Genomic DNA, 16721 nt, shown 5'->3' with positions numbered 1-16721 from the left:
TTGCTGCTCCTCCAACCTCTGAAGCATATAGAGGGTTGAATTCCACCTCGTTACCACTTCTTGCTTCAGATGATGGCAGGGCAGGTTCAGTAGTTTTTGGTGGTGCTCCAGTCTTCTGTACGTGGTGCCTGTACGCCGAAAGTGTCCCGCAATTCTTCTGGCCACCGACAGCATCTCTTGCACGCCCCTGTCGTTTTTTAAAAAATTCTGCACCACCAAATTCAAGGTATGTGCAAAACATGGGACGTGCTGGAATTTGCCCATATTTAATGCACACACAATATTGCTGGCGTTGTCCGATGCCACAAATCCACAGGAGAGTCCAATTGGGGTAAGCCATTCCGCGATGATCTTCCTCAGTTGCCGTAAGAGGTTTTCAGCTGTGTGCGTATTCTGGAAAGCGGTGATACAAAGCGTAGCCTGCCTAGGAAAGAGTTGGCGTTTGCGAGATGCTGCTACTGGTGCCGCCGCTGCTGTTCTTGCGGCGGGAGTCCATACATCTACCCAGTGGGCTGTCACAGTCATATAGTCCTGACCCTGCCCTGCTCCACTTGTCCACATGTCCGTGGTTAAGTGGACATTGGGTACAACTGCATTTTTTAGGACACTGGTGAGTCTTTTTCTGACGTCCGTGTACATTCTCGGTATCGCCTGCCTAGAGAAGTGGAACCTAGATGGTATTTGGTAACGGGGGCACACTGCCTCAATAAATTGTCTAGTTCCCTGTGAACTAACGGCGGATACCGGACGCACGTCTAACACCAACATAGTTGTCAAGGCCTCAGTTATCCGCTTTGCAGCAGGATGACTGCTGTGATATTTCATCTTCCTCGCAAAGGACTGTTGAACAGTCAATTGCTTACTGGAAGTAGTACAAGTGGGCTTACGACTTCCCCTCTGGGATGACCATCGACTCCCAGCAGCAACAACAGCAGCGCCAGCAGCAGCAGTAGGCGTTACACGCAAGGATGCATCGGAGGAATCCCAGGCAGGAGAGGACTCGTCAGAATTGCCAGTGACATGGCCTGCAGGACTATTGGCATTCCTGGGGAAGGAGGAAATTGACACTGAGGGAGTTGGTGGGGTGGTTTGCGTGAGCTTGGTTACAAGAGGAAGGGATTTACTGGTCAGTGGACTGCTTCCGCTGTCGCCCAAAGTTTTTGAACTTGTCACTGACTTATTATGAATGCGCTGCAGGTGACGTATAAGGGAGGATGTTCCGAGGTGGTTAACGTCCTTACCCCTACTTATTACAGCTTGACAAAGGCAACACACGGCTTGACACCTGTTGTCCGCTCTTCTGTTGAAATACCTCCACACTGAAGAGCTGATTTTTTTGGTATTTTCACCAGGCATGTCAACGGCCATATTCCTCCCACGGACAACAGGTGTCTCCCCGGGTGCCTGACTTAAACAAACCACCTCACCATCAGAATCCTCCTGGTCAATTTCCTCCCCAGCGCCAGCAACACCCATATCCTCCTCATCCTGGTGTACTTCAACACTGACATCTTCAATCTGACTATCAGGAACTGGACTGCGGGTGCTCCTTCCAGCACTTGCAGGGGGCGTGCAAATGGTGGAAGGCGCATGCTCTTCACGTCCAGTGTTGGGAAGGTCAGGCATCGCAACCGACACAATTGGACTCTCCTTGTGGATTTGGGATTTCGAAGAACGCACAGTTCTTTGCGGTGCTTTTGCCAGCTTGAGTCTTTTCAGTTTTCTAGCGAGAGGCTGAGTGCTTCCATCCTCATGTGAAGCTGAACCACTAGCCATGAACATAGGCCAGGGCCTCAGCCGTTCCTTGCCACTCCGTGTGGTAAATGGCATATTGGCAAGTTTACGCTTCTCCTCCGACAATTTTATTTTAGGTTTTGGAGTCCTTTTTTTACTGATATTTGGTGTTTTGGATTTGACATGCTCTGTACTATGACATTGGGCATCGGCCTTGGCAGACGACGTTGCTGGCATTTCATCGTCTCGGCCATGACTAGTGGCAGCAGCTTCAGCACGAGGTGGAAGTGGATCTTGATCTTTCCCTAATTTTGGAACCTCAACATTTTTGTTCTCCATATTTTAATAGGCACAACTAAAAGGCACCTCAGGTAAACAATGGAGATGGATGGATACTAGTATACAATTATGGATGGACTGCCGAGTACCGACACAGAGGTAGCTACAGCCGTGGACTACCGTACTGTACTGTGTCTGCTGCTAATATAGACTGGTTGATAATGAGATGTAGTATGTATAAAGAAGAAAGAAAAAAAAAACCACGGGTAGGTGGTATACAATTATGGATGGACTGCCGAGTGCCGACACAGAGGTAGCTACAGCCGTGGACTACCGTACTGTACTGTGTCTGCTGCTAATATAGACTGGATGATAATGAGATGTAGTATGTATAAAGAAGAAAGAAAAAAAAAACCACGGGTAGGTGGTATACAATTATGGATGGACTGCCGAGTGCCGACACAGAGGTAGCTACAGCCGTGGACTACCGTACTGTACTGTGTCTGCTGCTAATATAGACTGGATGATAATGAGATGTAGTATGTATAAAGAAGAAAGAAAAAAAAAACCACGGGTAGGTGGTATACAATTATGGATGGACTGCCGAGTGCCGACACAGAGGTAGCTACAGCCGTGGACTACCGTACTGTACTGTGTCTGCTGCTAATATAGACTGGATGATAATGAGATGTAGTATGTATAAAGAAGAAAGAAAAAAAAAACCACGGGTAGGTGGTATACAATTATGGATGGACTGCCGAGTGCCGACACAGAGATAGCTACAGCCATGGACTACCGTACTGTACTGTGTCTGCTGCTAATATAGACTGGATGATAATGAGATGTAGTATGTATAAAGAAGAAAGAAAAAAAAAACCACGGGTAGGTGGTATACAATTATGGATGGACTGCCGAGTGCCGACACAGAGGTAGCTACAGCCGTGGACTACCGTACTGTACTGTGTCTGCTGCTAATATAGACTGGATGATAATGAGATGTAGTATGTATAAAGAAGAAAGAAAAAAAAAACCACGGGTAGGTGGTATACAATTATGGATGGACTGCCGAGTGCCGACACAGAGGTAGCTACAGCCGTGGACTACCGTACTGTACTGTGTCTGCTGCTAATATAGACTGGATGATAATGAGATGTAGTATGTATAAAGAAGAAAGAAAAAAAAAACCACGGGTAGGTGGTATACAATTATGGATGGACTGCCGAGTGCCGACACAGAGGTAGCTACAGCCGTGAACTACCGTACTGTGTCTGCTGCTAGTATAGACTGGATGATAAATAATGATATAAAAAATATATATATATCACTACTGCAGCCGGACAGGTATATATTATATAATGACGGACCTGCTGGACACTGTCTGTCAGCAGAATGAGTTTTTTAATTTTTATAGAATAAAAAAACACCACACAAGTCGCACGACGAGTGTACTTTTTCAGGCAGACATTCAATCACAATATACTATACTGGTGGTCAGTGTGGTCAGGTCACTGGTCACAGTGGTCAGTGGTCAGTCACACTGGCAGTGGCACTCTGGCAGCAAAAGTGTGCACTGTTTAATATGTACTCCTGGCTCCTGCTATAACCTATAACTGCTCCCCAGTCTCCCCCACAATTAAGCTGTGTGAACACAGTCAGATATTATACATAGATGATGCAGCACACTGGGCTGAGCACAGATATGGTATGTGAGTGTGACTGAGTCACTGTGTATCGTTTTTTTCAGGCAGAGAACAAGAACAGAACGGATTATTAAATAATAATAAATTATAAAACTGCACTGGTGGTCAGGTCACTGGTCAGTGGTCATCAGTCACTAGTATAACTCCTCCTAAGCTCCAGTAAGTAAATGAAGTGTCTCACTCTCACTCTCCTATCTATTTTAATTTCTAAACGGAGAGGACGCCAGCCACGTCCTCTCCCTATCAATCTCAATGCACGTGTGAAAATGGCCGCGACGCGCGGCTCCTTATATAGAATCCGAGTCTCGCGATAGAATCCGAGCCTCGCGAGAATCCGACAGCGTGATGATGACGTTCGGGCGCGCTCGGGTTAACCGAGCAAGGCGGGAAGATCCGAGTCGCTCGGACCCGTGTAAAAAAACATGAAGTTCGGGCGGGTTCGGATTCAGAGAAACCGAACCCGCTCATCTCTAATGTATATCACAGGGTACAATAAACCCCTGCCTAAATGCACTCTTTCTTACTAACACTGACTAAAAAGGCAGGTAGAATACTTAAGTGTCATGTAAAGGCACAGCGCTGACAATCAGGCGGCTTTACATAGGAGGATTTGCCCAAGCAGTCCCAGGAACAGTGAGCTGAGGAGTAATGGCGCCACAGACACTGACAGGGAGTGAGGAAAAGACAGAGATGCAGCTCCAGGGCGGGAACACTTGCTGGAAATGGCGCCCTGGGGCTGGGGGAGGGGCTTCAGGTCAAAACCACCGGGTACTGTGGGCGATATTAAAATCGGTTTTAAGAGAAAACCTGACCTGCGCCCATGTCCTGGTGATCTAGTGGGATCGCCTGTATCCACAGTGTCCACCGCCAGCGCGTGCGGCCCGCCTCCCACTGACCGCGGCGGATCGCGATAAAGACCGGGTCCCGCGAGCGGGACCCACTTACCACCTCCCGAAGTGCGGCCACGCGATCCTGGAGAGCCCCAGCCGTGTGTGTCTAACATGAAGAAAACCGGAGCCTCTGCTGTAGGTACCCGGCAACCAGGGCTCGGGAGTGTACAGCGCCGCTGTGGAGAGCTGGAGCTGCAGCAGTGAATGTCACAAGACATTTACCACCGCTGCTGCCCTTGAAGTCTTCACTTTTTACCTCATAAAAAGCTTTTCTCAGGGCTGCTTGGAGCAGCCCCTCTGTTAAGTGCCTGCTTACAGCAGCACCAACTGACAAACTGAGCTCCTGTGCTGGGAGGCGGGGTGATATAGAAGGCGGCGCTGTGCATTCTGGGAACAGTCAAAGCTTTGAGCCTGTTGGTGCCTCGGATCAAGATCCTACTCTACACCCCATTGTCCAGACTTGTGGAGCCCAGTGTACCCCGCAGCAGAAAATCCCTTTAACAGAGGATCCACATTAACACATAGTATAACTGTGACATAGAATCCACATTAAATGAATGAGACTCGTACCGAGGTTCTCACCCATGTGGACTGGTTACCACATGATGTATACAAAGTAAATGCAATCTCTCCCTGCTGGTAAGAGCTGTGCTGCACTGGGAACCGGGATCTCGCACCGCGGCTGCGGCTTACGGGACAACGCCGCTGCTCATCGATACACCAACACAGGCAGAAGGCACAGACCGGTGGTCAGCTTGGAGATGGGTACGTCTAGCAGGCCACATCTCGCGAAACTTGTAGAGGCGTGGCCTGCTAAAGAAAGATTTTGTTTTTGAGATCCATGCTGAATTAGGCCCATAAATCCAAATCCAAACCAAAACACTGGTTTTGCACAAAACAAAGCATGATGATATGTTAGAACCAAAACCAAAACGGGTGTGGATTATTAGAGCTACACTAAAAAGGTCTACAGTCAATAGGTCTACCACTAATGGTAGACATACGTTTAGTCAACAGGATCAAAAGGTTGACAGGGTCAAAAGGTCAACATAGAATAGGTAGACAGTAGAAAAAGGTCAAATGATCAACATAGAATATGTAGACAGTAGAAAAAGGTCGACATGGAAATGGTCGACACAAAGGTAGATGCTTTTTTGGTGGGAAGTTTTGTCAATTTTCTGCAACGAACAAGCCCAATTAGTGTATCATATTCACTCACATGGCGAGCGTTCGGGCAAGGCTACTATTCCCAATCATAGTCTACATGGATGGTAAAGTATGAAAATGTTGAAAAAAATGAAACATTTTAAAAATACACTTGTGTTGACCATATTTGTGTTAGTCACTATCATGCTGGCCTTTTGACCCTGTCGACCTAATGCATGTCTACCATTAGCGGTCGACCTGTTGACTGTAGACCTTTTCATTGTAGAGCTATAGACTGTATAACAACCAAACCACAGAGGTCCGTACACATCTCTAAAAATAGCAGAAGTCCTGACCAAAATAAATACAAGATCAGTGAGCATCCAAGAAGTGTTTACTAGTAATTAGTATGGTGATTTTTTTTTTTTACTAATTTGCTTAGGAGCCTCTTATTGATATATACATATACGGTTTGTCTACATCTCATCATTCATGTTATTATTGTGTTAGGTCTGTCAGTGCCAGTTTTCCAACAAGGTCCCACACACACTAGGAGGCTCCCACACAGAGCTACATCACCAATGTGTAGGGCATTGTCTCATTAGTGCAGTAGGGTTTTTGCATGGCATAATGTGAACTGGCGGTAACTACAGTTTAAATAACACATTTGTGGTTTGGAGAGTATTTACACAGTGAACTTTAAATAACATCACCAGTATATCATATTGACCATTTTATTGGTAGAGGCCCCCACAAGTTAGTGTGGTACCCCAGAAAACGGTGTGCATGCCCATTTAAGAAAATGACTTACAGGTGCACAGCAGCACAAGGGGAGAGTGCGGCACAGCAGGAGTTAAAGCAGGGACCCTGGTCCAATCACATGGCCTGGATGCAGACTGCTGATTGGACAGGGGCAGTCTGGGGAACCAGAGCCTTGTGGGAAGAGGAAGGGAGGAGTCGTGTGTAGACAGTAGGTGCTGGGACGCATGTTGCACGTGGAGTAGAGTGGGAACTGAAGACCAGGGACAGCTGCAGGATGCTGGGCGGTGAGAGCAGGGGTGCTGCCAGAGAAACAAGTGCTGGATAAGCGAGTGTTGAAACACCACAGCCAGAAACCAGACACCGACAGGCCTGAGGAGAGGTGCAGACACTGTGGCCATCTTGTGACTGAGAGGAACGATCAAGGACTGGCCCAGCAAGTGAACCCCCTGCTAATAAGGGTCTGAGTGAGTACCTGAGTTACTAAGTAACTAAAGCCTTAGACAAGCTTGATACCCAGTTTAGGAACCACTATCACCTACTGTGCAGTTAAAGGGCATGAATGACATAGCACCACATTCCCTAAGTCAACCACCACAATGTCAAATTTTACAAGCTGAATCCTGCAAAGAGGTTATAAAGGAAACACTCTTCCCCTTCCACATTGAGACTGTGAGAATATTTAAAACTGAGTTGGGTTACAAGTGCAATGCAGACATTCATTCTGAAAGACTGAGTTTGTGATAAGTTTAAATACAGCCGTGTAAACAGGAAATAGACAGTTTGTTTCATTACAAAGACACTCATTGTTAAGTGAGTTGAATCTGTTGAGGGTCACTATCATCCCTTTGCTAGCTACATCCTTTTTGGATAGGACTATGAACATTTGCCTCCATTACCACCCAGTATTTCCCTCTTGTGTGCCAATCCCCCACTGACGTATTGTGGCGCTGCAGAATTCCACCGGAGCTCCAACGTTTATTGCCGTAAAGATTACCATACCTTGGCTAGGGAAAGCTAGAAAGTTAGTATTTGCTATTGCTAATTGTGTTTTTAATCACTCTCCTCCTGCTCACATTATAAACTGTGATTCTAATTATCTCATGCCAATATTCGTGATTCTAATTAATATGTTCAGCTGTGATTCCAATGATATTCTGCCATTCTTTTGTGAATCAAATTGTTTGTCTTTTGCATATTGTGATGTGAACTGTAGCCAATTGTCTTCTCTTTGTTCTTCTATGATGCCCAATTCTTTTTTTGTGATTATTTAAATGTACTGGCAATTAAACAATCATCATCTTCAATCCAGAGTTCATTGCAGCTCAATATAAAAACATCCTGTTAGAATTGCTGACTCACTCCTGTTTCATATCAATCTATCCTACCTCTCTGAACACGGTACTACTGGACAATGTACGGGGAGAAACATTTCATGGGAAAGGTCCATCACATAGCCACCCAACATCTGTGATACATCTCTCAACCACTTAGACATACCCATCAACCCTGGGGTGTTACATTAGTTCTCCTTGGGATCCCACAAACCTAAATGCATCTCTGAGGTCCCTGATGGTGTTCCACTAGAGTAAATGGTAAGATTAAAATGGAGGACTAAAGTGGTAATGTAAATATCCATAATACTTAACCATCCAAGGATTAACCTACCACTATAGCCTATCCCAAATGTCGACATTATTACAATGTCAACATTTCATCTCTCATCATTCTGAGGATGTCAACACATTGCCTGTCAACATTTTACAAAATCTACACCGTAACTACACCATTACTATGATGTTATGAATGTTGACATTGCTATTGTTGACCTTTTGACTACATTCCCCTGCAGTAACTATATGGAGAAATTACATGAAGAACAAAAAGATGGGTAGATATAAAATAGCGTACAACTTCACTTTTGATATGTGATCCAAAAATCTTCTACCTACAGTACATCTTTGCCTAGCTTGCAGCAGTCACCCACTAGGAAGTCACCTATGTTATTTTAGTCCTATTAGATCAGCCTTTTTCAACCAGTGTGCCGCAACCAGTTGCAAGGTGTGCCGTGGAGCCAGAGCAGCTTCCTGCACCTTCAGAGTGAACTGTTGCCCCAGGCTCCTCTTAGAGGATCAGTCGTACTCCGGACGTGACCTATGCCTTGAAAACGGTGTGATATCATAGGTCACGGCCGCCGCGTCTCACCACCCAGCCAGCCCACCTGCCTGCATACACATCTTCCAGTTCCCACCTGCATACACATCCTTCCTTGCCAACCCACATCCACACCTGCCCGCCCACCCACTGCTCAGTATTCGCAGAACTCCACTATGAACAACCCCCGCCACTGAGGGACAGGGAGGAGGACAGCTGATAATATTTATTTTATTTCTCCTGTGGGAACAATAGGATTTCAATAGGATTTATGTGGGGAGAATAAGAATTTATGGATTTATGGGAGGAACAATGTGAATAATTCATGTGGGGAGCAATAGGATTTATGCGTGGAGAAATGTGATTGATTTATGTGTGGAGCAATAGGAATTATGTAGGGAGCAACATGATTTATGTGGGGAGCAATGTGATTGTTTTTTCTGTGTAGGCCAATGTATGTGTGGATTTTTTTTTTACTGTGAGGGCCAATGTGTGTGTTTTTTTCTGTGGGGAACTGATGGTGTGCCTTGGCAATTTTAAAATATTGTTCGGTGTGCCGCGAGTAAAAAAGGTTGAAAATCACTGTATTAGATACTGCTGAGTCCAAACTTTTTTGTGAAAAGTATTCGTAATTGGAAGGGCAGAGGCAGTGCTTAAAATCATCTGCTGCAAGCAACCCTATGAAGAATATAATTGGATCTAGCAGTGGGAGCAGAACAGAACTAAATGTATTATTTCCTGTAAGACTACCAGTTATGAAACGGATAGGAATGATACAAACTAAAATTAATGTTTTCGATTTACATATGAGAAAACAAGATCTGTGTTGCATAGAGAAGAAACAGAACGTAATTTAACTGAATTAACATTTTCTTTATTAGTTTTGTATTTTTCTACTGTTTTTGTTGAACTACATATAATAATAATATTGAAAATATTTACAGAATTATTTTTTTGTTTAAAAATAAGGTAAAGTGTATGGCTCATGTTTAACTGCCATGTTGCAGGTATGTTTTAATGTATTATGTGGGTTATTCAGAGTTGTTAGCAAACCAAAAAAGTTAGCAATTGGGCAAAACCATGTTGCACTGCAGGTGGGGCACTGCAAGGGGTATATTTACTAAAGTGCGAGATTACAAAATTGGAGATGTTGCCCATATCAGCCAAAAATTTCTATTTTGATAGATAGAATTTAGATGGCACATAGGGGATTATAGTACATGTTATTGTTTGTATCACACTATATAAGTGTTACATTTATCTTCATTATGATAGGAGCATTATATCACTCATACAATGATCGGTATTCATATTGGAGTCTCAGGCCCATATCATAATATTGATAGGTTTGTGAATCTGGCTCTCACCCATCGATGAGTATAAATTGTATTTAATGGTATTAAACAATTCAGAGTTCAGTCTGAGTAATCGGTCAGCATGTTATTTGGACTGTCCGATGTGCATTTATTAAACTCCAAAATGTGAGTCAATGGTGTTATAGCTCAAAGCACAGCGGCACTATAACATGTTTCAGTGTATCACTATAACATGTATCAGTGTATTATTGTTTACACTACATTATGCATGTGTTGCATTCATGTTGATTGTGGTGGAGAGTTCGAAACACAATGAACGTTTGTTTCAGTCAGTCCGACACGCGCTGTGAGCTTCACAGTGTGAGCCGATGGTATGAATCATAAACTCTAGATGCAGCGGCGCAGGTATATTGATCAGTGTCTCCTGCACTAATCTGATAACACACAGTGAATTCTGTCCCCTCTCGGGATCGGGACCTATATCAGGTAAATTACATATTAGACATTAATATAGAGATCCTTTCATGTGTGCAGCTAGCCTGACGCACGTTTTGCAATTCACTTTTTCAGAGGATTTTGAATCAGCAATACAACGTATCCACAACTCTACATCACCTATTAAATTTACATACCGATGTAGCTTTTCACAAGTGGATTTTTGTGACGTTTCATTGGAACTGTTGAAAGGTGTTTTGTCTACATCACTTTTTCAAAAAGTAACAGATCGCAACACCTTACTGCTAGCAAGCAGCCATCATCCTCCTCCATTAAAATGCGGCCTCCCATTTTCTGAAATACTAAGATCAGCATGTATCGCTAGCAATCCTAGTACACTCCCACAACAACTGGATGACATTATTTTAAAATTCAGGAAATGAGGATACTGTTTAAGAGATTTACAAAAGCATAAAACCAAGGTACTGACTTTGAACTGAGATGCGCTTCTTAAACCAAAACCATACATTAAGGATAACAATACGTTTATATGGACTACCACTTATGATTCTTCAAGCTCTGTGACTCCTAGGGCCAACTGTGCTCTCTGGCCTATCATATCTAGCGACAAAGATCTTGTCCATGACATGTTACAAACGGAATCAAAATTTACGCAATATTTTGGTCCACACGGACATTACGGATTACACTACACGGAACATAGCCACTAAAAAGCACGGATGCTATAAGTGTCCTTGATGTACAACCTGCAGCTATCTATTAACAGGACCACATTTCCATCATCCACATTCGGGCCAAAGGTTTAACATCAAACATGTCCTCACCTGCAGTTCCTGCTTTGTAATATACATCGTCATTTGCCACTGTGGTCTAAATTACGTTGGAATGACATCTAGACAGTTCAAAGAATGGATGGCTCTGCACCGCTCTGCTATTAAAGTGGCTCTCGAGGACAAACCAATGGAACAACCTGTGGCAGTACATTTTAAAAGTACGGGTCATCAATTGACCTCATGAAGATATAAAGTGATTGATCAAGTACTGAAAATTTCATTATGGAGGAGATCGGCAAACAGCATTGACCAGGTTGGAAGCATTCTGGATTCATCGATTGGACACAGTAACCCCACGTGGGCTTAATGAACGCATTACTTGGAATACGTTTGTTTAAGCAACTTTTTCTTTAGGTGCTCATATGAATATTGTATGGCCTTATATACTCTTTATACTCCATATTCTGGATTTATATAATTACATTTCTATTATTGTAAGGTCTCTTATAACAGTTACTATGCATATTCATATGTGCATATATGCTGGGGTGATTTATTATAATACTCTATGCATTATTTATCTGTTCAGCACTCATGTGATCCTGTTTATTATTTACAGCAACCAGAGCGGGGGGCGCATCAAATGATCTCCATAGCGACCGCTGGAGAGCCGAGCAGGTGACATCAACCGGACGCACGGCTCACATCCCCTGTCATATATATATTTTATATATGTATATAAAGAACAAAATGTGGGAAGGGGCAACATAGCATAGGCTTTCTCTGGGATCACTTTTGTCATGCCCCTTCCCCACAAGGCATGCGCCTTATGTACCTATTGTAAAAATGGGGGGCGCCAATTCTCTTTTGGCACGGGGATCAAAAACTGTAGTTACGGCTCTGTGCAAACCAGTCATAAACCTCAAAAATAGAAAGGCCAGATTAGACTTTGCCAAACCATCTAAGAAAGCCAGCCAAGTTCTGGAACAGCGTTCTTTGGATAAATGAAACTAAGATCAATCTGTACCTGTCACGCTCTGCGTAAGTTGGGGTTCCGACAACTACGTTTTGGCTGAAGGGACAGCTGCCTGTGGGGAGAGTATACGAGGTGGCTGAATGTAATTCCTCCTCATGGGGTGGAAGCCAAACTAAGTGTTAACGTTGGCCGGAGGGCGTAAAGAAAAGGAGGACTTCGTAGGAAGATAACTGTAGTTTTAATGATTAATCTGGCTGTACACGAATATTGGAGAAATAGAAAAAACTGGAAGAATTAGAGTCTATGGTTAAATGACTTGAAGAGTGAAGCTGAAGAACTCCGGTTAAGAAGAACTGAAGACTGTGTTTTATGATTAAAAGACGAGGCTGAAGTACTTGGACTTTGAAGAAATGAAGACTGTGGTTTGTGATTGAAAGACGAGGCTGGAGAACTCGGACTTTGAAGAAATGAAGACTGTGGTTTGTGATTGAAAGACGAGGCTGAAGAACACGGACTTTGAAGAAATGAAGACTGTGGTTTGTGATTGAAAGATGAGGCTGAAGAACTCAGACTTTGAAGAAATGAAGATTGTGGTTTGTGATTGAAAGACGAGGCTGAAGAACTTGGACTTTGAAGAAATGAAGACTGTGGTTTGTGATTGAAAAACGAGGCTGAAGAACTTGGACTTTGAAGAAATGAAGACTTTTGCGGGAACCGCCGTTAGCACCTGGAGCTCCTCTACGACCTGGGATCCCGTGAGTGCTTCCACGAGTGGCAACTGACTTAGACAGCAGGACTGCAGCAGCGTTTAGGTAATCGATGGATGAGAGCAACCAGGACCAGGGAACCAGAAGTAACCTGGGAGCACAGAGCTGGAGAACCTTTCACAAGGAGGTAACTTGAAGCACTGGCACTCTCCCTCTGAGCCAGCCCCCTTTTGTAAAGGGAGAACACGCAGGATTGGCTGGAAACAGATTGGGAACTTCATTGGTAATACTCTGGTCTCCAACATGGCTGCCCCCAGCACAGGAGACATACTTAGCTGTTAGCACACAGCTTTAGCCAGCTTCTGTCTCTGACACACTATACTGTGTCTCCACTAGAGGAACTTACTGCAGCGATCCCTGCCGCAGCGCCCGGCTCTCCAGACCCTCGGCCCCCGGCCCTTGGCAGCCGCACATCCATCCAGGAGGACCCGCCGTCAGCAGCTCCCTGCCACTGCAACCGCGCCAACCAGCGGGACGGTAACCTGCGGGAGCACCCGCCAGAGGTAAGGCTCCGAAGCCTGACAGTACCAGAATGATGGGAAGGAAAAAATATGGAACAGACTGGGAATGGCTCATGATCTGATGCATACCATATCTTCTGTAAGCCAAGGTGGAGGCAGTGTGATGGCCTGTCCCTGCCTGGATTCCAGTGACACTGGGTCAATAGTGTTTATTGATGATGTGACTGATGACAGAAGCACCCTTGTAATTTTGAAGTGTATAGAGATAAAGGGCCAGATGTAATGTACGAGTCCAGATTCCGTCTGGACTTGTACATTTTTTTAAAGCAGTAAACATTTACTAGGCAAATGTTTTGCTGACATGAGGGCAAAGATGAGTGCATAACTGTATAGATGTGTACAATGGGGTATAAATGTGTACACAGGCATGTACATGACTGTATAGATGTGTACATCGGGGTATAAATGTGTACATAAGAATGTACATGACTGTATAGATGTGTACAATGGGGTATAAATGTGTACACAGGCATGTACATGACTGTATATATGTGTACATTGGTCTGTAAATATGTACATAAGGATGTACATGACTGTATAGATGTGTACAATGGGGTATAAATGTGTACACAGGCATGTACATGACTGTATAGATGTGTACATTGGGGTGTAAATGTGTACATAGGAATGTACATGACTGTATAGATGTGTACAATGGGGTATAAATGTGTACACAGGCATGTACATGACTGTATATATGTGTACATTGGTCGGTAAATATGTACATAAGGATGTACATGACTGTATAGATGTGTACAATGGGGTATAAATGTGTACACAGGCATGTACATGACTGTATAGATGTGTACATTGGGGTGTAAATGTGTACATAGGAATGTACATGACTGTATAGATGTGTACAATGGGGTATAAATTAGAGATGAGCGCCTGAAATTTTTCGGGTTTTGTGTTTTGGTTTTGGGTTCGGTTCCGCGGCCGTGTTTTGGGTTCGACCGCGTTTTGGCAAAACCTCACCGAATTTTTTTTGTCGGATTCGGGTGTGTTTTGGATTCGGGTGGTTTTTTCAAAAAACCCTAAAAAACATCTTAAAACATTGAATTTGGGGGTCATTTTGATCCCATAGTATTATTAACCTCAATAACCATAATTAACACTCATTTTCAGTCTATTCTGAACACCTTACACCTCACAATATTATTTTTAGTCCTAAAATTTGCACCGAGGTCGCTGGATGACTAAGCTCAGCGACCCTAGTGGCCGACACAAACACCGGGCCCATCTAGGAGTGGCACTGCAGTGTCACGCAGGATGTCCCTTCCAAAAAACCCTCCCCAAACAGCACATGACGCAAAAAAAAAAAGAGGCGCAATGAGGTAGCTGTGTGAGTAAGATTAGCGACCCTAGTGGCCGACACAAACACCGGGCCCATCTAGGAGTGGCACTGCAGTGTCACGCAGGATGTCCCTTCCAAAAAACCCTCCCCAAACAGCACATGACGCAAAGAAAAAAAGAGGCGCAATGAGGTAGCTGACTGTGTGAGAAAGATAAGCGACCCTAGTGGCCGACACAAACACCGGGCCCATCTAGGAGTGGCACTGCAGTGTCACGCAGGATGTCCCTTCCAAAAAACCCTCCCCAAACAGCACATGACGCAAAGAAAAAAAGAGGCGCAATGAGGTAGCTGACTGTGTGAGAAAGATAAGCGACCCTAGTGGCCGACACAAACACCGGGCCCATCTAGGAGTGGCACTGCAGTGTCACGCAGGATGTCCCTTCCAAAAAACCCTCCCCAAACAGCACATGACGCAAAGAAAAATAAAAGAAAAAAGAGGTGCAAGATGGAATTGTCCTTGGGCCCTTCCCACCCACCCTTATGTTGTATAAACAAAACAGGACATGCACACTTTAACCAACCCATCATTTCAGTGACAGGGTCTGCCACACGACTGTGACTGAAATGACGGGTTGGTTTGGACCCCCACCAAAAAAGAAGCAATTAATCTCTCCTTGCACAAACTGGCTCTACAGAGGCAAGATGTCCACCTCATCATCATCCTCCGATATATCACCGTGTACATCCCCCTCCTCACAGATTATCAATTCGTCCCCACTGGAATCCACCATGTCAGCTCCCTGTGTACTTTGTGGAGGCAATTGCTGCTGGTCAATGTCTCCGCGGAGGAATTGATTATAATTCATTTTAATGAACATCATCTTCTCCACATTTTCTGGATGTAACCTCGTACGCCGATTGCTGACAAGGTGAGCGGCGGCACTAAACACTCTTTCGGAGTACACACTTGTGGGAGGGCAACTTAGGTAGAATAAAGCCAGTTTGTGCAAGGGCCTCCAAATTGCCTCTTTTTCCTGCCAGTATAAGTACGGACTGTGTGACGTGCCTACTTGGATGCGGTCACTCATATAATCCTCCACCATTCTATCAATGGTGAGAGAATCATATGCAGTGACAGTAGACGACATGTCCGTAATGGTTGTCAGGTCCTTCAGTCCGGACCAGATGTCAGCATCAGCAGTCGCTCCAGACTGCCCTGCATCACCGCCAGCGGGTGGGCTCGGAATTCGGATTTGGGATTTCGAAGAATGCACAGTTCTTTGCTGTGCTGCTTTTGCCAGCTTGAGTCTTTTCATTTTTCTAGCGAGAGGCTGAGTGCTTCCATCCTCATGTGAAGCTGAACCACTAGCCATGAACATAGGCCAGGGCCTCAGCCGTTCCTTGCCACTCCGTGTGGTAAATGGCATATTGGCAAGTTTACGCTTCTCCTCCGACAATTTTATTTTAGGTTTTGGAGTCCTTTTTTTTCTGATATTTGGTGTTTTGGATTTGACATGCTCTGTACTATGACATTGGGCATCGGCCTTGGCAGACGACGTTGCTGGCATTTCATCGTCTCGGCCATGACTAGTGGCAGCAGCTTCAGCACGAGGTGGAAGTGGATCTTGATCTTTCCCTAATTTTGGAACCTCAACTTTTTTGTTCTCCATATTTTATAGGCAGAACTAAAAGGCACCTCAGGTAAACAATGGAGATGGATGGATTGGATACTAGTATACAATTATGGACGGACTGCCACGGTTAGGTGGTATAAAAAAACCACGGTTAGGTGGTATATAATACAATTATGGATGGACGGACTGCCTGCCGAGTTCCGACACAGAGGTAGCCACAGCCGTGAACTACCGCACTGTACACTGGTTGATAAAGAGATAGTAGTATACTCGTAACAACTAGTATGACACTATGACGACGGTATAAAGAATGAAAAAAAAA

The sequence above is a fragment of the Pseudophryne corroboree genome, chromosome 3, assembly GCF_028390025.1.
Source record: "Pseudophryne corroboree isolate aPseCor3 chromosome 3, aPseCor3.hap2, whole genome shotgun sequence".
NCBI classification, from domain to species: domain Eukaryota; kingdom Metazoa; phylum Chordata; class Amphibia; order Anura; family Myobatrachidae; genus Pseudophryne; species Pseudophryne corroboree.
Note: the sequence above shows the minus strand (reverse complement) of the source record.